The sequence below is a fragment of the Oenanthe melanoleuca genome, chromosome Z (assembly GCF_029582105.1).
Source record: "Oenanthe melanoleuca isolate GR-GAL-2019-014 chromosome Z, OMel1.0, whole genome shotgun sequence".
NCBI lineage: Eukaryota > Metazoa > Chordata > Aves > Passeriformes > Muscicapidae > Oenanthe > Oenanthe melanoleuca.
In genome coordinates this window covers 6,608,881-6,632,012 of record NC_079362.1, presented here as the reverse complement: position 1 = coordinate 6,632,012, position 23,132 = coordinate 6,608,881, and the positions used below count along the sequence as shown (strand labels likewise).

Sequence of the window (23,132 nt, the reverse complement as noted above, 5' to 3'; positions counted from 1 at the left end):
ATTGGGCTCCACCATCACCATTTCTCCCAGCTCCCCAGGGAAGGGTGGGATAATGTGAAGGCTTTCAGCCTCCAGGGCAGGAAAAAAATGAACATTGTCTGCTGACCTCAGAGGTTGCTATTTCTCCTGGGGAAAGTCTCTCAGCTCTCCAGTTTGGAGCACATCTCACAGGTTTTTGTCACTCGTAATAGCCCAATAATTGACTGCTGGTGGAGCAGTTATTACTCAGTAGGACTGACAGGACTCTACCCTCTGTTGTCTCAGGGCATGTTCCTTAGGTCAGGGTTTTATTGCTGTGACAAATCTGGTGAGATATGTCTCTCCAATGATTCATCTATAATGTATTTCACTGAGACATTTCCAGAAAATTTATTTCATATTTCAGGCTGTGAGATTACAAGAGAAGAGCTTAAAAATGGAAATTATACCTTCTTCCTCCATTACCTTTCTGGTTAATTTTTTTTATTCTTTTCCCTTGCCTTTTCAACAGATGTTTTAACTGGAGTGGTGTTTTACCTGAGCTTTACATTTTAAGCCACTCTTGGGCAGGCTGTGGGTTGGAATAGTTTAATTTTCACACTATGCATTAGTTTTGCTAAATTCTGAGAACCCTGATGGGGTGTTTTAATGTGGGAGGCCAAAGAATTTCTCCTCAGAGGTAAATTACACCAAGCAGGAGGGAAGATTGTGTGTGGTTGGGGTAACCTGCAGTGCTGGAACAGTCATTGGCTTTTGAAGTAGACCATGCTCCAAGATTTTCAGACTTTGAGGGCAAAGGGTGGGAAGCTGAGAAAAGGAGATTGTGTTAAAAGCAGCAAAGAAGGCAATATTTGAAATTTTTGTGCAGCCTGATCAGGGTGCAGGAGCAACCATGCACTTTCTGTGTGAACACTTCTGCAAAGGGCTCTTGATGCTTTAAAACCCCAATTTCCCAAAGCAGCTTTTCAGGCAGAATTATTTTCACATTACTTGTCATAAGAAGGAGCAGGCAATGTAGGTGCTTGAGATTTTGGTCAGGTGTTGGCAGGAGATGGAGATTGAGATGGAAAGCCCAAGTGACCTGCTTGCCACCTCAGCCCTGGTACCAAAAACAGCATGGCACAGAGTAAGAGGAAAGCTTGGCTCTATCAATGACATAAAGCTGCCTCAAATACCCATTTCTACTGTTCTTTGGACTGAACATGGAGTTAAGTCCTCTTTACTGCATTAAATTGGAGCATTCTGTGCAGCACAACTGTCTGGGAAGGCCAGTAATCCCTTAAATCATAATGGATCCCAGGAAACCTGCTGGAGAAAATCCTGTGCACAGAAATAAACTCATGGTCTGGGGAAGGATTTCACAAACCCTTAAAAATGCTGCTTGCTCTGCTGGGGTGGTTGCTCAGTTCAGTGCACTTCTCAAAAATCAGATTCACTGCATGGAGCTATTAATCTTTCTATTTTTATTTCTATTCATCCTTTCTTCTTTATGTAACTTTTTACCATTTTTTTTCCTCCCAGAAATGTCCCACCTCAGCAAAGAAGGGCTCAAAAGCTACCATTTAGATTTAGCAAGACTTTCCAATTCCTTTATGCTAAAATAAGTGTTTAATCCTCTGCTTAAAATTCACAGAACTAAATACTTGGGAATTATTTTTCCAGTGGTGACTTTACTCCTCAAGCAGTGATGGCTGTGTCCAGATGTCTGTTTTTCTTCACCTGCCTAATTTCACTGATTTCTGCTGATTGTGAAGTCCTAGGTCCAGCCAATGAGAAATATTTTATCAGATTTGGGTGTCCTTCTAGACCTCTTGTGTGTGATGCAGAGGATGCTGCTGGAACTGAAAAGGATACAGATATTAGGACATTTTCTGTTCCAGGATGCTTGAATTCTGGTTACAAAAAAAAAAAATCAAAAAAATAAAAAAAATTTAAAAAAAATAAAAGGGGGAAAAGGGCTTGTGCTGAATTTATTTTAATTGTATTCCTGCCTCAGAATGGCTTGGAGAAGGAGCAGGAAAAGGTCTAGAGCACAGAAAAGGGTGAGAGGTGGCACTGGACATGCTGTGAGCAGAGAATGTGGTGAGAGGAACTGATGGTGCATTTGTTTTCCTATTTACATGTATATATGTCTCCCCAAAACCACTAAATCAATCCTTGATGTGCATGGCAGTGAATTTCCAGTGACATTTAGAGCATCCCCAGATCTGGTCAGAGTGGATAAATATTCATAAATGTGACTAATACATACGGTCTGAGCAAATGCACTTCCATGCTCGGGTGAGGGGACTCATCTGTTTCTGTCAGCCTCTGTCAGGATTCCTGTGGCATTAATCAGGAGCCCTTTCTGATGAGTTCTGCCATCTGTGTCAGGGCACACAGCACATACTCATGCATCAGACCGTGAACTTTGAGAATTAGAGACAGAATTGCACAAATCAGGTTTCTCTTAAAACTGACTACCTTTCAGTCTCCTCGAGCATAAATAAAAATGTCCTTATTAGAAGCTGCAGGAGGTTCAGAATTAGATTAATATGAGCCTTGTTAACACAGAATATTGCTGACACACTCCCTTGATTGCTTAATAACAGTTAAAATAATTCCCTACTTTATTCATCTGTCAAGCCATCCATAACAATTGTCATGTAGCTGTTGCATCACTCAGGCCTGAACATACAACCAGCAATTTGAGAGCTAATTACCTGCTTTGTGTTTTCCTCAGATGGTTTTCTGTGTATCAGCTGTTATAAGTGGACTGGGTGTAAAACTGAAGGAAAATGGTCAATATTCAAAAATGACCAGAAACAGAGGCAATGTTGTAATGAATCCTAAGTAGCAGAAATGGGATAAAATTAAAGGCTCTTTTCAAAATCATGTTGAGGATTCAAAGTACTGAGATGAAATAAAATCTAACAGTAGTGTAGCCACTGGCATCAGTGTTTCATCCTGTACATTTAGAATGAACACAGTAATGATGACTAAAACTGAGGAAATGGGACCAATGTGCAAGAAAACTCCAATATTTGGTGTGGGTGAGTTTTATTCAAGGTCTCATGCCAGAAAGAGATGAGATTTCTCATGTGCTTCTTTAAAAGGTGTTAATTATTCAAGAGTGTAGAAATAAATATTTTATATTCCACTTATATGGATCCCCCAAGGAGTATTTGACATCAAAATAAGAGACCTGTCTGTTAAGTTAAAAAATGGTACCTCTGGCCTTGTGTTTATCTAGAAAAGATAAAGAAGGTATTTAACTTGAGAAAATAATTTATGAGAGGGTTGTTGAAAAAGGTGCTAATTATAGGAAAAGGTTGAAAGAAATTTGTTTTATGTTGGAGAAGCTTGTAGAGATGTGATTTTTTAAAAGACATCACAGAACACAGAGAATATTCACTGAATTTAGCAGAAGTCTGAAAAAAGATTTTTTTTTTTTTTTTTTTTTTTTTTTTTTTTTTTTACATATTGAGAAGTTCTCCACATAATAATTAAAATCACCAGGTTCTGAACTATGATTTGGCCACAGGAATAAACTTCTATCAACACCTAATTCATATATATATATATATATGTATAGAGCAACTCTATAAAATATTTTCACAGGGGTTGTTTTTTTGTTCAGAGAGGAAAATGGTTCATTACTCATCACTTCAATGTTCTGCACAACTGGCTAAACCTTGAAGTTGCACAAGTGTAAAACTGGGGTAAAGTGGTGATAAATCATTTGTTTTCTGCTGGGGATGTGAAGCATCCAGAGAGTTACTGCTTTAGTCCCTCTGGAGCTGATCCTTGGGTAACTATTGAACTACCTGAACAAAATTCTACTTTTATTAAGCTATCCTGAAAAATATATATCATTTTATAAAGGAAACCATCAATCCTTTAGGCTAAAACTCACCACTGAATGGGAAAACATTTCTACAAGGAGTAAATCTCCTGGGTTTGCTGTTTGTCACAAATACAAAATTATTTTTCTGTTCAAGTGCTGTGACAATGTCAAACTGTTCTGGAACACCAGGTTAGGGAAGAATATCTTGGTATTAAAACTCCTCTCTAGTTGTATATCTGTGTAGCTACAGCATTGACTAAAAATGTTAAATGAAAAAAAAAACAAACAGATTATAGCCAGTTGTGTTGACAAAACTGCTCAGAACCTGAGCAAGTGTTTCAGTTTCATCTGAACTAAGAACAGGTTTGAAGACACAAAACAGGGCATCTCCAAATAAAAATAAAACATTGTCAGGATGTGATGAGTTGCCCGTTGACTCCAAATGATTCAAAATACTTTGTGAACTCCAAAGTTTTTAAAAGAGGCAAAACCGTGAACTTTTTATCAATGACACTGAGAGCCATCCCAGAGCAAAATGTGCAAACAAAATGTCCAAACCAGCCAGTGATAGTGGTGAGGGAGAGAAGCAAGGGGAAGAATGGGAAGGCAGGGGAGCAAAGCATTTTTTTTAAAGATACAAGAAGTTTGTGCCACTTCCCTTTGGGGTGAGTGTTGTCCTGACATGGTTGAACATGGGGAATAACACAGCAGGAGATTTGGGAAAATGATGTCAAGGCACTGGAATAAGCAGGAAAGGGATTGTAAGGAGGGTTTGGGGTGATGAAATTCAGTTTTAGAGGGGTTTGGTGTTGCCCAAGTGAGTCTTTATCCTCTCTGTTTGCCTTCCCACTTTCTGCCCTCCAGCACAACCCTTGAGAGGCAAAGAAGGATAGCCTCCTGCATGCCTGATATGCATTTACACCTTTTCTGCTCTACCTGACACCAAATCAGCCATCACATCTGAGGCAGGGGCAGGGATGCTCGCCAGGTGTTTGCTCAGCATGACGGGGTGCAGGATGCTGCCAGCCACCACAGTCCTCCCCTCACAGCCTCTCTCATGCCACGATTTGCAAGGTTGAGATGTTCCTGATGCTGTTATAACCTCTCCTTGAGCTAGATTTGCAGGAAAAAAAGCCAGTTTTTCGTGTTACCCTGAGGCTGTTGGGCAGACACTCCCCTTCTTCATGGTTTTGTTCACGCCGCTCCCAGCTCTGCTCCACCTCCTGTGTCTCAACGTGTTCTCATTTTGCCAAGCTAAAAAATACAGATTCATCACTTCTGGCTTTTCTGCTGCTGAGGCCCCTTTGCAAAGCCAGCCCACAGCTGGGTAGATCACACTGAGTATGGTGACACGTGTAATTTTCAGACACCAGTGGAGAGTTTCATGATGCATCAACCAAAATACATGTTTCTGTTCCAAAGAGAAATATGCAAGTGAAAGGAAAAAAAACTAATCTGAGAGGAAGTTTTATTAGTTAAGTTCAGTATTGAGATGACAGATAGCAAACAGACTTGGATTTTGTTGTTCAGGTGGTTTTGCATGTTCTATCCAAGCCTTTCAAATTACTTGAATCACCCTGAATCTAAGCTGGCTACTCATATTTTTGTTTTAGATCTTCACTCTTTTTTTTATTTTCTTTTTTTTTAACCAGGCATTCCTGTTTTCAATAGTATTTAGTGTTTGTTTTTAAGCATTCACTTGATATTTATTTAAAGGCCATTACCTTGGCATCAGAAAGTTGAGCCTCAGTTAGAGCTTCAAAATCATTAACCTCAAAACCTCTTGTCACACCTGAAATTGCTGTTCCTTAGCAGGGCACCAACATTCCAAATGTAATTGAGTTCTCTCCTTTTACATATATTTCTTGGCTGAGTCATGTTGACAAGTGCTTTTCATCCTGAAAACTTTCCAGTTGTTGTTAAGACTTAGCCAATTTGACATGGAATTCAGAATATGAATCAAGGTAGAGCCTGATGCTCCCTGCATAAAGGTGCACCTGTGTGGAGGTTTACCTGCCATCACTGGCATCTCCAAATATTATTATTCTTCCATTGTATGTTCTCACAAGAGTAGTTTGTCTCATGTAACACAGTCTCCATTGTCCCCTGGAGCAAAATGTGACTGCCTCAGTGTAAGTGAAGAAAAGAGGGCAGAAAAGAAAAATCAGATTTTCTGAGCAATTTCACCTAAACATTCAGCTGATGGAAACAGAAACATAGGGTCCAGAATTGTAGGGTTTTGTTTTTTTCTTGGGGCATCTCTCAGCCTTGGCAGTAGCACCCTGGAGTGGGTTTTGGAATCCAGTGTGCCCCTTGAGTGGTGTCTAATTCAGGTAATTCTCTCACCCCAGGGTTAGGTCTGGTCCTGTCTGGCACTGCTGCAGGACACACCCCAGTGGGCTCTGGGTAGACCAAGCTCATCTGGAGATTTCAACAACTTCATTAATTTATAGTTATTGGCTTCAATGCTAGTTGTGTCAAAACAGCATTGAAATACAAAATTCCACATGAATAGTGGGGATTATTTACAAACTATGTCAAGATCCACAGTCTGGAAAGCCTGATGCTTTTCATACTTAAGACTCTGTAGAATAGAAGCTAATTAAGGACAAGAGAATGACAGGACATAATCAGGGTCCTCAGTCTTTAATAACTTCTTACAGACATTATTAGCATGTGTTATTGTGGATCTGTTAATACAGAAGGATTGGCAAGTCTTAGATAAGAAGGTAGATTGTTTGGTTTGGTTTTGTTTGGTTTTGTTTTGATGGGGTTTATTTTCCAAAGAGAGTTTTTCACTATGCAAAATTAATTTTCAGTCAGCCAAGGAAGTAATCGGTGCTGCAGGACAGGATATTACAGGGATATAATTGAAAAATTAAACTTTTATTATAAATGTGCAAGCAAGACACCTCAGTAGACTTCTGTCTTTCTCTTCTCAGCAGCAGGATAATTTAAATGTATACTGGTTTATTCTCCTTCCTTATTTTATCTTGTTTTCTATGTGGTGCTATATATATTTTCTCATTTTCCACCTTTCAGCAAAATGAATTTTCCTGCCAGTAACCAAGCTGTCAGATAAATTATAATAAAAATGTATTTATTAACCTGAAAAAGAAACCAAAGGAGTAATCCATATTAAAGGATACAGTAGCAATTCCATAGTCCATCTGTATATGAAGCTTACATGAGAATTCCTTGATAATGCCAACTCTGAAGCTACTGGTTTTTATTTTAACATCCCTTGATTGCACAAGAATTTTGCTGTAGATATTATGGCAACAGAATTAAATGAAATAGTGAAAGGCTTCCCCACCAGGCAAGTATTGCAGAAAAAAAAAAAAGTAATATGTTGACAATAAATACCTTTTTAATTGGATAAATAAGACAAGCTCCTGGATGAATGATGACTGATAGGTGATAAAACTCTCTGGTGTTTAATTATAGATGAACTGACACCATGAGGATAGAGCAGATGTGTGAGGAAGGCTTAGACAGCAGCCTCAGTTTTATTAAAAAGCACTTCATAAGAAAACTTAATTATACACAGGCAGTGGATGGATATAGATAGGGGACAGAAAAAAATCTTGGTCTGTTGAGAGATGGCATTAAGCCAAGTGGCAGGAGGGCAGAGGTTTGGAGGCTGATGGTTTCCTGCTCCTTTTCTGGAGCTCAGGCTGTGTCTGGCTGCTGGCTGGACCTCTCCCTCCCCCTATTCCCACCAGCTCCTGGCACCCTGTCCTGGTTTGGAAGAACAGGTGTCTGCCAGTAAAGGCAGGAGCTTCTCTTTGAAATGAAGAATGTAACCTCCTCTATCCAATTTATAATTTTGAAATTAAGGGGCTCTCAGGCAAAGAGATGGGAATTAGGAATAACAGTTCTTCACTAGGAAAATTAAAATAGCAATGCAGTATTACACAGAACAATCCCAGCCCTGCCAGAGTCAGAATCCAAGCTGACACCCGTCAGTCAGTCAGGGTGTTGGCACAGTCCCATTCAATGGTGGCTGCATCCTCCTGCAGGGGCAGATGTGGTTCAGCTGGAGCAGTGCTCCTGGAGAAGGTGCAGTTTCCTCTGAAGCTCCAGGGATGATGTGCAAAGGTCTGGTTTTCCTCTGGAATCCAGTGGAAAGAAGGTGCCTTGGTGTCCCAAATCTCAGTTTTTATCTGGGTAGGAAAGGCTTGGCTCCTCCCCTGGCTGGAGCATCTCCCATGGGATGATGGAATTTTATCAGTCATGCCCTGGGACTCACTGGCCATGAACAGGAGATATCTCCTGGAGGGAGGATGGGCTGTGGGAAACCTCTTGCTTTATGCTGCTGTTAAGAGAGTAGGAATATTAGCCCAGCCTTCTTTTCCCAGCAGAATTCCTTCTTCTTGCTGACTGTTCCAGGCAGTATAAACTATGCTGTATCACCTGTTGGCTGTCCTCTGGAGTTCTTTGGTGCCAGAGGGCAGGATGATGAGCTTAGTCTCATTGAAAGGAACTAAGGAATGAGGACTGAGCTGAGCCATGGCTTGATCTCCTTCCTACTTGCCAGACCAACTCAAGCTTGGATGATTTTGGGGCTCAATGGCAACTTTGGGCTGACAACATGAGGGCTGTTCAGCCTGGAGAAGACAAGTTTGTGTTTCCAGGACCTGGAGCGGCTGCAGGGAAGCTGGAGAGGGGACTCTTCAATTGGAACTGGAGGAACAGCACACAGGGAATGGCTCCCAGTGCCAGAGGGCAGGGCTGGGGGGGATTTGGGCAGGAATTGTTCCTGGCAGGGTGGGCAGGGCTGGGATGGAATTCCCAGAGCAGCTGTGGCTGCCCCTGGATCCCTGCAGTGCCCAGGGCCAGGCTGGACACTGGGGACAGTGGAAGTGTCCCTGCCATGGAACACATGTCCCAGCAGGAACTGGATGGGCTTGAGCATCCCTTCCTCCCCAAACCATTCTGGGAGTCTGTGATTCTGTGAACTGTAGGGAAATAATCCACTCCATCTTTGGTGTCTTAAACTTCTGCCAGTCGAGCTCTCCATCCATCCAACTGAAAATAAGAAGGTCTGCTACAGTACTTCTTAATTCTGAATTAAAATTTATTTTTAAACTGTGACGCTGTTGCTGGGAATATTTATGCATTTTCCTTTTTTGGCTCGTAATCTATTAATTAACAGTGTGCACTTTGAAATAGACACTTTTTTCTTGCTTTTCTATTTTAATCCTTATCTCTTCTTCCTCATACCTCCAGCCTGCTGAGCGCGCCCACTGCTTCCCCCTGAAGCTAATGTGAGAATTTAAATTTCAAATTACTGACAGAAGTGGATTGCTGTTCAAACAAGGCATCTCAATGTTCTCAAACACCTTGATGAATTATGCATTCAGAGGGCATTTGATCAATGAAATCTTTAGTGTGTTTTTATTTATAGTCTCTTTCCCATCAGTGGAGTTGCCTTCTACTTAATCTCTGAAGCCCAGTCTGACAATTGCTGTGGTGTTTCAGGTATTTTATACACTTACCTCTGAAATACAAAGAACAGATTAATAAATACTGCATGTTTGACTTGTGGTCCCTAGACTTATTAATCAACATGGAGGGTTAACTGATTGCATTCAGAAGCATTCAGAAAAACACAGATATTTTCCCTGAAAGGCACTGAAGATACCTTAAATTTTATTGTACTATGTATTCAAGTACTCTGTACAACTAGTCATTATTTTAAATGATGGAATGGTGTTTTAAAGGTGTCATTATAGCTTTAACCAGAAAGAAAGATTTCTTATGTGTCCATTTGATGTTTTAGTACTTCAAAAAAAAAAATCACATGCATCTCATTATCTGAATAAAATACACACTTAACATAGTTGTAAGCATAAGACACTGAGTCTGTAGAAAGGGGATCACTGGAATTAGGGAAAAAATTCTTTTTAAAGGACACATGATCAATATAGTGTGATTAAATGAGTGACTAGAGATGGCTACTGAGTCTGAAATAAATATTTTTAGATGTATGGGCCCAGCCTCCACACTTAGTCTCATCAATTGCAAAAATCATTTGGAAGTGGGATACTTTTTTAGCCTTTGAATGGTTTGTTTATACACTCATCAGTCAGAGGGCTCACCTGCCAGGATCCTTCCACAGGACCTCCAGTCTCCTGCTTTGTTAATCACCCTGTGCCATTGTGTGTGTGGCTTCCTGAGGATTTCAGTCAGAAAGCAGGTGAGCCTAAAAGCATTAATTGTGGCAGACTAAATTCCCTGATATTTCAGAAGGCAGCTCTGATGTTGGGCAGCACCTTGAGCACGTGGAGCTGCTGTATTTTTACTTTTGCAGGTTGAAATTTAAGTTTCTTACTGTACATCCCACAGGGCTTACTTTTGGCAGGTGGCTTTGCTGTGTAAGAAAACATCTGGCCAAAACTGTAAATTTGCAGTTCTTGGATGACCTGCAGGGTTTTTGGTTAGGAATCACAGAATACCCTGAGCTTGAAGGGACCCATCAGGATCATCCAGTCCAACCCCTGGCCCTGCACAGACCCCCCAGAAAATCCCACCTTTTGCCTGAAAGCATTGTCCAAACACTCCTGGAGCTCTGGCAGCCTTTGCCCTGCTCAAGTTCTAAGCAAAATTGCATCTGCTTTTCTTTTATGTAGCATGAAATATTTTGTTTGGGGAATTAAAAAGGCATTTTGTTCTCCAGCATGAAAGAATAATGATGGAAAATGGAATTACTGATCTCCCTTCCTGTGGTCACAGCAGTGATTATGACTTGCATCAGAAGATAACTTTGTAAAGAGGCAGTCTGCAGAAGCTTAAAGCCAACCCAAAAGGCAGTGGCAGCAACATAAATTCATCCTGATCTGGAGTTTGGCATTGCCATGCATTCAGGTGGATGGCAATAAGGGAAGATGGGAGGACCCAGGGATGGTGCAGGTTTTGTCTCTGAGCAATTTTCTCCTGAGAAGCCTCCCCTTCTCAGAAGGCTGAACTGGGCAGGAGTATCTTTCCTTTCCAAGGGAAAGGTTCTTATGGCATAATATTGAAATATTAAGGCTGCATTTTTGGTGTGGGTGGCTTAAATATTTGCATTGCTGCCTTGGGTTAGTGGAAGCAGGATGATACAACAAGCAATGCACAAAAAAAATGCTGATGGCAGGCAGACAATGCTTGTGGTGCAGCTGTGAGGAGTACTGAGTTCTCAAATATGGATTACCTTTGAATTTCTGCTTGCTGGTAATCCACTGTAATTCCCATTAAACAAGCATTGTGAACAGCCTGTTGTTTTCAGAGGAGTCATATGAGGGTCTTAATGAATTAAAAATGTAACACATTTATGTGTGGAGGAAAAGCTTTCATCTTCATTCCCTCAGGTCCCAGTGCCCTCCTGGGGACAATGGTCACCTGCTGAATTGACCAGAATAAAGTGCTGAAAATTGCTTAATAGGAGGAGAAGCAACTTTTCACTAACCTGTTTCAGTTTTCCAGAGGCGATTTCTCAATCTGAGCTGCTGGAGCTCAGAGGGATGGCGAGCAAAAATGGGCAAGTGGAATTATTTGGAATTATTCACCATAAAACCTGCCTGCCTTCCTAGGAGGGAGGTTCTGGAGGGCAAAAGTGCTGTTTGAGCATGTATCTCCCCTTGGCTATCAGTGGAAGGAAGATGTGTAATCATCCATGACTGGCAAATTTAAAAAAAAACCCAAACAAACAACAACAAAAAAAAAACTCTCTTCCTTCACCTTCTGAACAAAGTGTCGGAATAGGAAGTTTGAATTTCAGCAGAGTGAATATAATGAGGTCAGGGCAGCTGCAGAGCACTAATCATTCTTCAGAAAAAGGCCACTCTGTGCTCTCAGTGTGAAACATTTCCCGTCCTCAGACATGCATTTTATCCCCTTTTTGTCTGGCTTTTGCAAGTGGATGGCTTAGTCACCCTGGTATTAACAGTTCTTGTATTCTAGACCTTGCTATAAGCTTGGTTACATAGGCAAATTACTGCAAAATAAGCTATTTGTTTAATCAGTGAATTTAAAGAGCAGTGTTATTGCACAAGTCCCTGAATTACGCTCTGACTCCACAATTATCCCTTTTTATGCTCCAGCTCTCCCCAGCTCCAGAGGAGGCAAACCCAGACCCTGTGGATGCTCCCTTAGCACAAGAGTCTCCAACTGAGGAATTGTTTCTCCTGGTGCTTTTCCTGGGTGAAAAATAGAAAAGTTCTGACTGTCTCAAGACCTTAGAAAAAATGTTATTTTATCCATTACATGTCCTGCTCTATTAGCTTTCCAATACTGTTAATTTCTGGGGGGCAGTTCAGCCTGATCAGCTGTGAGAAAAATTGTCTCTGGAGCAGAGAAACTTGATCATTTTTCTTGTTGAGAGCCAAAGTAATCTGATTTCAACTCTGCTTTATTTCAGGGGCTGGGAAAGGTTAGTAAATTCATGTTTTGTGCGTAAACTGTTAGTGAGTTTGGCATTCAGCAATCTGATTCTCTACTTTTTTAATATTCTTCAGCTTAGCCCACAGGATTGCAGCACCATCTAAAAGTGAGTAAAGTTACAGGGCAGGATTTGTGGTGCTGCTCAGCCCGTATGCAGCACAGCTGGAAAATAATGCGAAAAATATTGGAATTATTACGGAAAACATGAAGAGTTCTTACGAGAACTGCAGGCTCCTGAAGCACAAGAAACTGTACCATATGTGAGGCTGGCAGAAGGAGACTTTTGAGGGGAGTATGGTCCTTGGAGGAACTAGTCCTGACAGTTTCTCAAAGGCATAAAGCAAGACAAACTGGGAAAAGTAAACAGAGCGACAGAGCCGCCTTTGTCGGGACAGGTTTGGGATACAATGGCTCATGTTGTTGTTGCTTCCTGAGTGATCCTGCCCCATCCCTGCCAGCCAAGAGCTTTTAGTGTGCCTGATTACCCCTCTTTCATCTCACTGCCCCTTTCCTCAGGTGGAGCATGAAATAGCAGAGTCCCACCTGGAGCTGAGCTGCTGCGCTGGAAGCTTCTCCAAAAATTGCCCATTTTCTGTGCATTTGTCTCACAGACATGCCAGAATTCTGGTCAGTCAAGCAGGAGGGATTCACCAGCCCCTTAAGACTGGTTTTTTAATGGTGTTTTATTCCTGTGGATTCAGGGAGATGTTTTCTGGGATAGTTGTGTGCGCCTTGGCTCGCGAGGTCCCGGGGGGACAATTTGCTGTGCTCACTCAGCCTGTAAGGAAAGAAATAAACCTGTAACATCTGCAGAGTCGTAAACATCTTGAATAAAAAAAAAAATTAGTGTTGCTAAGTATCAGAAGTGAAGGTTTTCTTCACTCCTGTAGGCCTCATCTCACACAGAAATGACTATAAAGCCTTGCATGCCCTGAGAAATGTGCCTGTGGTCGTTTTCAGCCTCTACACACACATTCTGTAATGGTATCCACTATTAGAAATTCTCTGTTTTCAATATAGAGAAATCCTTAAAAAGGCAGAATAGAATAGGCAAATTTAGATAGGGAAAAAAAAAGTCAGCATATATTGCATATCATTTACAGATCATCTGGAACATCTTTGCTCTCTCCGGCAGGAGTTAGGAAATTTTCTTCCAAAATAATTCTGCTGTTGTAAGAATTCTTTCAGGCCATAAAAACCTTGAAGAGCTGCTTGTTCCTATTCTGCCTGCAGGCAAATTACAAAACTTGCTGCTCTGAAGAGAAAGAGGACCTGACACTTTTATACTTTCATGGCTTGGGTAATGGATTGTGCATGGGGGATGCAGGGGGGGATGAAAGGACTGCATTTCCATCTTTTCTTGCACATTGTAGAGTTGAAGGCAAAAATCTGACATTTTGAGGGTCTGCAAGGCAATAAGGAATTTTTTTATTATTATTATGATTATTATTCATGTTCTTCATTACAATCTGCACAAGGGACAATGGAATTATGGCTCGTGCCAAACTGCTTTGCTAGGAGAGCAGGGAGTGCAAGCACTCAAAACCTGTACAAAACCTGTAATCTTTGTCCTCTCTGTGGAAAGGTGCTTTGTTTTAGCTCTCTTTAAAATCTATTACCTTGAATATTACCAGCTAATTTCAACTAGAAAGTCGTATTTGCTAATGCAGTAAATTGAGTATAACCAGAAACTGCAGCTCTGGAGAGGTGGGGGGCGACCAACCAAGCAGCAGCAACCACAAAATCGATTTGGGTGATGCTCCAGAGCCCTGTCCCTGTTTCCTGGCGGTGCAAGTGGAGGCTGGGAGCTGCCTGCTGCTCCTTTGCTTCTCTAAAGTGCAGCAGCGAGCTGTAAAACTGATCCAATGAAAGCCCTTAAGGTCTAGTGGGCAATCACCAAAACAAAAGGTGCAGTTTTCTTTCAGCCCAGCCAGCACAACGTTTCTTTGATTAGACAGCTGAACGTCCGAGTAAATAAAGGAAGAAGATCATCACTTGCTCTTACTTTGGGAGCAATTAATAGTCCTTTGATAACAGACTATTTCCTTTTTTCCGGTTCTTGCATTGCCCTTCCTTTCCTTCTGCTGGTTAAGCACTCTCAATAGAGTTTCGTCTAAAACTGTGGGCAGCAGAAGCCATGATGTTTTTTTTATCTTTTCCAGGTGATTAATTTTGTTTGGTTGGGTTTTTTTTTTTCCTTTTTATTTTTTTTTCTTTTTTTCTTTATTTTTTTTTGTACGTGGTACACAAAGGTTACCTTTCTAAAACGAAAAATACAAAAGCTTTTCTCACATTATTTTTTTACTTTCCTCCCTGACTAACACAATTAGGCTGAAATGTCTTGGATATCTCGGATGGAATATTAATTAATTTCATTTTGTTCCATCAGTAATTTATTTTTATTTCTTGTGGCTGTTAGAAAGTTCCTGTGTATCTCAGTTGATAAAGAAAAAAAGCAGGTGGGGGTGAAGGAAGAGAAAATTCCAACTGGATGCATTTCTGGAATCAAGAATTATACTGGAAACAACATGTTTTTTCTTACCCATTGAATCATATTTTTTTGTTAAAATCATGCTTAATGCCATACATCAAAGAATTTCATAATTGCAAGCACCATTGAATTAGACAAATTGTTGTTCTCCTTATTACTGGTGATGATACTACTTTAGCAACAAAATTGATAGTTAGCAATCATGCATAATTAAATTTGTAAGTTCCACTCTGCAGCTGTGCATTTGTTTCCAGTCTTCCTGTCCCATTTAGATACTCATTCCAGGACTCTTTTTTTTTTTTTCCTTGAAAAAATGGGAATTTTTTCCTTCAGTGTTTCAAATAACTCTAGAACTGACAAGTTTGTCTCTAATCCATTTGCATACATCTTAAATTGACTTGTGTGATTTAGCCCTGGCATAAGGGGGCTATTTTCCTTTCACAGTGATGATGTAGACTTATAAGCCTTTAAATGATTTCATTGTTTTCCTAAGCTTTTTCTTAATTATTATTATTACTCTTTAGGCAGATAGTTCTGAATCTGTAATTTCACGTCGGATATATTTATTTATATCCTACATGATATAATTTATAATATATTTATTAATTTATTTATAAATAATTTATATTATTTGTGTTATTATCAAGAGGCAACTATGGAGCAGCCATGCACTAAATCCCTCTCAGTTTTGTGTCTATGTTAGAAGTGGCAGCTTGTTGATTGCTGAGAGGGAAATGCTAGTAAACAAGGCTCTTCAGAGGCAAATTAAACTGTGTTCCTGCCAAAAATCCTGAAATCATGCACAGCAGACCAGCCCATGGGCTGCAAAGGGGCATTTTGTCTCCTTTTCACTCCTCTTTTCCTGTGAACTGTGAATTTCTGGCCATTCTCTCAGTGAGCTGTGCTCCAGGGGTGGAATATGGTTCCCCCACCCTGCTGTTCTTCCCTTACCTGGGGCCACAGAAGCAGCCTGACTTTTCAAATCAGTAAATCTCCATGCTGAAGTGCTTTTTGCTGGAGTGATTCAAATGGCAGTGCCCTCAGTGTGAGCTGGATTTCCCTGTGCCCAGAAACGACTTCAGTGAAAGCAGTGAGTGCTCAGTCCTGCAGCAGTGTTTTAATGAAGGTAATTATCCAGTGCCTGCTGCAGCTCTTTGCCTGGATGGTGTTCTCATGGTGTGTGAATTTCAGGGCAAAGCTTTGGCAAAGTCTGGTTTAGCCCCAGCACTTGGTCTGGGGTCGGTGCAAGGATCCAGCTGGTGCTGAGTTTAGCACAAACTGAGTTTTAGGTCAGGTGTAGCCAGACCCAGGCTGGCAGGTGGTCCAGCTGTGGCTCAAGGTGAGGTTTGGAGGTGTTCCCTGCTCCCTGTTTTTGTGTGGAAGGACCTTTGAGAAGGTTCATGCCATTCAAAAGCATCCACATCGTTCCTCCTTCTTTGCTCACTTTCTTTTATTTTTTTCCATTTCCTTTTTCTATTTCTTTGGCTTTCTGTCTCTGTGGCAAGGAGTTTTTAATATTCCACAGGTTTATAGCCATGGGATGACTAATGTTGGAGCAGGGCTGGGACCAGATCACCCACTTTGAGGGTAAAACAGAAGGTGCCTCTCAATTCCCCCTGTGATGGGGCTTTGAGTCACCCTGACTCATCCTTCACCCCAGACCTACAGCACAGGAGAGGCAGAACTCCTCATTTGTTTCTTGTTTAATTCTCTTATTTCTTCATCACTTATCAGGCCCAGAATTACTGGTCCCATAAAAATAATAATTATAAACAGATTTGTTTCCTCCTGCAGTGAGTGCAGCAGCCCCTGCTGCTGCCACCCTCACCTTATGGCAGAGATTTAAAACAAAAGTCAGCACTGAATCCTTCTGTTTGGACGGGTGACTCCCACTCTGTCTCCTTTTTTCACTATGAGAGAACACAAGACCTTGCTGATAGCCTTGATCAACTTCTAAAAGCCTTTCCAAGCAGCTTGGGTTTTTCCCCCTTTTATTTTATTCTTTTTTTTCTTTTTTTTTCTTTTTTTTTCTTTTTTTTTTTTCTTTTTATTTCTTTTTTCCCTTTTTTTCATTTTTCATTTTTCTTTTTTTTCTTTTTTCTCTTTTTTTTCTTCCTTCCTTCCTTCCTTCCTTCCTTCCTTCCTTCCTTCTTTCCTTCCTTCCTTCCTTCCTTCCTTTCTTTCTTTCTTTCTTTCTTTCTTTCTTTCTTTCTTTCTTTCTTTCTTTCTTCTTTCTTTCTTTCTTTCTTTCTTTCTTTCTTTCTTTCTTTCTTTCTTTCTTTCTTCTTTCTTTCTTTCTCTTTCTTTCTTTCTTTCTTTCTTTCTTTCTTTCTTTCTTTCTTTCTTTCTTTCTTTCTTCTTTCTTTCTTTCTTTCTTTCTTTCTCTTTCTTTCTTTCTTTCTTTCTTTCTTTCTTTCTTTCTTTCTTTCTTTCTTTCTTTCTTTCTCTCTCTTTTTTTCACTCTTTCTCTCTTTCTCTCTTTCTCTCTTTCCTTCTTTCTTTTTCTTTCCTTTCTTCCTTTTTTTTTCCTTGTGTGTGTTGGTTTTGCTGTTTCCTGGATTAAACCCTAGCCAGCAGCTTTTACCCAAAGCTCTGCTTCCCAAGCACCATAATTCACCAGCCCATTGCAGTGACACTGATTTTGTCCTGTGTTTTTAATATTTCTTCTGCGAAACAAGGCTCAATTCTTGTCTCTGTTCCTGACAGGTAACATCTGATACCTTTAGGGAATGAAATGGTTCCCTTAATCAAATGGAAGGAACATTTTTTTAACTGCTGCCACAAAAACTGGGTCTTTAAAAGGATTGAATGCTTTAGGGAAATGCTGGAGCTGAAGGCATATATTTGAATGCCTGATGATATTGAATTACTGCTGGATGTTATAAATAGCATTTGTTTCAGTGTCCCAAGGTGTTACCCCAGCAGCAGTTTTGGTGAGGAAAATTACTGTTTCTTTTAAACACTGAGTATTTATGAAATAACTCACAGAGATCAGTGTTAGAGAGTTAATTAATTGCAAAGTCTTAAACTCAAGACATTGGCAAGGAGTGGATTGTGTATGTTAATAAGGACCTGGGGGTACTGTTTGATTCATATTTCTGAATTTAGGCAAACTTAGGTTTTTCTGTAACTTTCATGTTTTGATACTTTCCAGGAAAGACACAAACTGTAAAGATAAAGGACTATTTTTTGTGTTCCCAAATTTTGTGAAACAAATATAGCACCCTGAGAAAAACCTATCTTAGCATAAATACACTGAGAGGACATGTTTTACTTGAGGTTTTCTTTATGGTGGTATCAATAAAGTCACCATATAATCTCCCTATTAATATTACGTTATTCTTATATGTATCTTATATATCTTACATGAGTAATTTTCTCTCAATTCCTCTCTGGGTTGTTCCCCAGTTCCACATGCAGAAGTTAAGAGTAACGTTCTTTCCTACCCATAAAAAGAGTAAAGTACACCCAGAATTTTGGATTTTGTTTACTTATCAGGAAATCAGTAGGACTTAGTCCAATCTAAGACTATAAAAAAAATTATAACAATACAAAAACTTATATATAAATATAAAATCAATAACACTTGTACTGATCTGATAGAGGAAAGGCTTTCTGCACATTCACTGTATAATTAACAATTATTAAGGCTGTCTATAATGTTTAAATTACAGCATGCAATTCATGTATAACCAGCCTGATGGACCTCTAAATGTAGCTTTTTTTTGTGGGAGTTTGGTTTTTGGTTAGCATTTTTTATTGCACTTTTCAGCAGACGAGAAATTTCCCTCTTCTGCTCTTCCTAGGAAGTGACTCCTCACATTTCAGCTGAAGTACCAACATCAGGGAATGTAGTCTCATCAATATTGGGAAGTTGATGACCAGCAAATTATCAGCAGTTTGTAGTTCTGCTTTTGTCATCACTGATACCTCATTTTTCTTCACAGCTTTTATTAGTTGATAACCCTGCTAACATAGGTAATTTCTTAGTTTAACAGTAAAAACTCTTTCATGAGTAAATAAGAATTTGACATAGCTTTGCACTTTTCTAACAATGCCTTTACATGTGAAGTGTTAAGGATTAGTGTAACAGTGGTGGTTCATGCCCAGTATTTTTCATTTTTATGCTGAAAGATGGGAAGTATGGACTGCCTTAAGAGGTGAAATGAAGGTGTTAACAATATTCATGTCAGCCTGCACAGGTAATTTGATTTCCAGAGTTGTCATGTGGGTAACACAAGACATTTTGGCTTAAATATTTAAAAAAAAATCCCTCTCTGGATCTGATACTTCAGCTTATGTAAATGAGTGAAGCTGGCAAGTATGTTAATTGGGATCAACTGAATGCTCTAACCTGAATCTTCAAATGATTTTTTCTTTTAAATAGACTAATGAGAAAAACAGGTAATACAACTTCCAGGCAATTTTAATTTATTTTTTACCACCTCCAGTACAATTTATGATAAATGAAGACCCTCATGGCAGGGCCTTGGGCTGAATAACCTGAATAAAACTCCCATTTCAACCCAAACCATTCCATAATTCTACGATAAGTTATTCACAATGTTACACACCTGGCAGCCAGTTCAGTTACTTTCACCAAAAAATAGATACAGGCATCAAATCCTTCTCTTTTTCTGATGGGCTATTTTATTTTTTCAGTCATCACCCTGCAAAGCATTGTTAAAATTGTATTTTTTCACTGGGTGGTTCAATACCTGTGACCTAACTTGGCTTCTTAGTGGTAACTTTCCATCAGTGAGGCAGCTCAGGTACGCACTGGATTTTGGGTGAGTGCACCAGATTTTGTAGATTAACCCCATCTTTGATATAAAGGGAAAATGCAACTTAAATTTCAAGTGAACAGCATGGTCAGTGACTGTGACTGACAACAAAAATTTTTCTGGTTTCTCATAAGATTGGCAATACAATTAATCAGTTGACATTATGTATTATAAAGATTTATTACTCTGTAGTCTTCCTTGTCTCAGGGTAATGCCATTTGCTGTCTGCAGATGTTCTTGAGCATAATTTTCATCCCTCTGAGACCAAAACGTGTATTGCAGTGTGAACAAAGACAGCCCATATCCAGCATAATTATATTATTTAAGGAGAAATTGCCAGTGGTGTTTGTTTTTTTGTTGGTTTTTTTTTTTTTCCTTTAATTTCAATTACTGTTGTGCTTTTAATTTACATTTCTGTAGCATAGAAATATTCAGCCATGCTTTCTATGGTCATTTAGCTTGCATTTAGTAGGTGCACCTCTGGGATTGGGATGAGTGACAGCTCATAAAATTCAGAGTCACTGGGGACCTCTGTGTATGATTGACATGAAAAGCATTGAATTGACTGATTTTTAAGAGTGTTTTTAGAGGCCCAAGGCATGAGGCTATGCATTTTTAAGCTGAGTTCTCTGATACACTGTGTGAAATACTCTTATTTTCATTTTGCTTCACATCAGAATCATCTGTAGCCCTTAAAGTAACCAATGGAAAGAATAAAAGAGGTGTAGACTGCACATATTTCCAGGGGGAGGGGAGGGGGAAAAAAATAAGAGAACAAAACTCCCTTGTGGAAGGTGGATTTTTTTTTTTTTTTTTTTTCATTATTCTGAAGTGGATAATTGTTTCATTACCCGAATGCTGCAACTTCTGTGGTTTGCTGGGTTGTTTTTCCTGGGAGTGCAGGTGGGTGTGACCTGAGGGGCTTCTGTCCCCCCAGCAGTGGCACAGTTTTTATATTTTTCATACATTTGTAATCCTGCAGTTCTTTGGTGTGTAACCCCAAACTCCACACCCAGTGCTGCTGCTGCTCTCCCATTTTGTCAGACACAACAATTCCTCTCCAGGCTGGGAATCAAGGACACCTCACTGCCTCAGGGCCCAGAGATGGAAACAAAAGTGAGTTGGAGGATCAAACTTGGGGTAAATTACCTCATTACCTGCAGCTGTAATTGGAATATTAACCTCAATGTGCAAATGGACCAAACCTATAAAAGTGTGAAATCCTGTGACCCATTGTCCATTTTTTGGGTGCAGCCCCTGGGGGGCTTTGTCTGCCCAAAATGTACCTGAAGGCCCTTCAGTAAATAGAACTGGTTTTTATTCTCTTATTTATTTGTCTGCTCTCTGTTTTTTGGTAGCCCCAAAAGGCATCAGTGGCTGTGTGGGGAGCCTTGGCTGCCTCTGAGCACAAACCTTCCTCCTCCACCACTTCCTGCAGGACTTTGGGGTGGTTCCTCCTTCTTTTCTTAAAATGTGTTCCCACCCTGCCTTGACTGTCACAGAGAGCAGTGAGTGTTGTGGAAGATGTGCTGCTAAAATAATTTCCATGCTGAAGAGTTGCTGCCAGCTGCTTTTTAAAAACATCAGTGCTTGTAAACAAACCCCAGTTTTATGGAGTTTGTCATCCACTGAAATGTCAACAGCAGCAATTCTCATTAGAGACCATAATGACAGAGACCTGAAAAAGTGGTTTTGAATTTTTTACTGTGCTGGTGTTGTTTTGGTTAGTCTGAATTTATGGTAGATGCTAGATGTTTGGAAATAATTCCCTTGAATTTTCTTAGCTAGCCATCTAAAATCTGAGCTGCAGGACACTGAAAAGCTGCTCATGAAGCCTCTGCCTTAAAATTCTGAGATAATATCCCCTTTACCTGTGGGTGTCTTCAGAAATGTAGTGTTTATTCTAAATACTAATGTAATAGCAGTTGAGTAAGTAGCAGATCTGTATTAAAGAATGTGTCAGCAGTGGGCTTAGTGGGAAAAACATTATCAGGCATTTATGGCTGACTCTTTAGGGCTGAGATTTGTGAAGGGGGCTGGTGCATTTTGAACCAACACTGAATTTGCCTCTCTTGGTTGGTGGAATCCACTGCCACTGCTGGTCAGGACAGTGCAACCCCAATGTAAACATCATATTATTTTTGTATTCACTGTGCAGAGCCCTCTGAACACCCTGTCTACATTCTTGAGTTGAAACTGGTCTCCTGGGATACTCCTTTTTTGATCTCCTCAGGCTTCCCTGGAACTTCTCAGGGTACTGCTACACCTGGGAGTGAGATTTTTCAGGACTGGGTCTTAAATTGGGATGCATGGAGAGAGGTGCAGACCACAGCACAGGAAGGAGAAGGATGAGAGAAGTCATTCTATTTCTTCTTTTTAAGTCACTTCACATCTAGAAAATTTAGGTGGTAATATAAGGGAGGAATTTCATTATATGCAGGAAAGGCTACTTTGGATTTTGATGGGTTTTTTCATGTAGTACAGAAAAATTATGTCTTTTGGAATTTGAAATGGTTTATGATCTATCCTACCTTTACAGTTACTTTACAGAAAGGTACCATCATAAATCAGTGTAGATACCTCAATTATTCATGTTCTGGACATAAAAAGTCCACCATCTGTTACCTTAATATTAATGCTACTTTCCTAGTAGGTATAAGCAAGTTATTAAATATGTTCCTACAAGTTTTGTGCTTATCAGAAAACAGAATACAAGAAAATGCATTGTTCCTTTATGCTGGAAACTCACAGTTTTGTGTAGTTGCTGTGCAGTAAAGGTGCTGCAATAAATTTGTGAGAGGAAAAGGAGAATTGAGGTGAGAATAACAACTTCTGTGGCTACAACATGTTCATCTTCCCTCTTGGTGAAGTCTTGCCCTCCTGGGCACAGAAGTGTTGCACCCAAAGCTGGTTTATTTGCTGTGAAATTTAAAAAAGTGGAAGAGACAGAGGTGGGGAAAGGATTGAAGTTGCAATTACATGTCCATGGCAAAGTATTTATAACAAAGGGAGAAATTCAGATACCACATCAGTCTTTCTGTATTCCATTTCAGAGTCAGGCACCTCAATAGCCTGTGGGGAAAACTTCATTGTGGCACCTCAGTAAACTCCAGCTCCATAAAAAAGCTTTCAATTCAAGGCATGCATCTTCCAAACATGTTCCGTTTTAGGTATTGCCAAAGGTGGGGGGGAAAAAGTGAATTAGACCTGCCCAAATATGTGCTGAGAATGGTTATGTGGCAAAAATTGTTTGAGGGGTTTTTTTTGTTGTTGTTGTTGTTTGATTGGTTTAGCTTGGTTTTTTGGTTGTTTGTTTTGTATTTTTGTCATTTAGCTCACAAAGAAGTTCTCTTGAAGAGAAGTTTGCAGGTTGCATCGTGCACCAAAAGCCATTTTGCTGTGAAATTCTGAAATCACTGTCAAGCCCAAAGACAAGCAAACAGTTTTGCACAGGCTTCACTACATTAATACAATCCAGCTGATACACAAACATGAAAAATCCATTTGCTCTTCAAACCACAGCATAAAAATCAGCAATTTTCAAAACTCTCACCAATTGCCAAACATGATCTGTAGAGAGGGAAAAGGGAAATTTGAAGCAAGTTTTAAATAATATTGTTAAATCAGA

General features: G+C 39.9%; 1 protein-coding gene across 7 annotated transcripts in view; it reads left to right on the top strand.

The window, feature by feature from the left end:
- Window positions 1-23,132, top strand: part of XRCC4 (X-ray repair cross complementing 4) — a 144,006-nt gene that overhangs the window by 94,883 nt on the left and 25,991 nt on the right. The window lies entirely within an intron of this gene.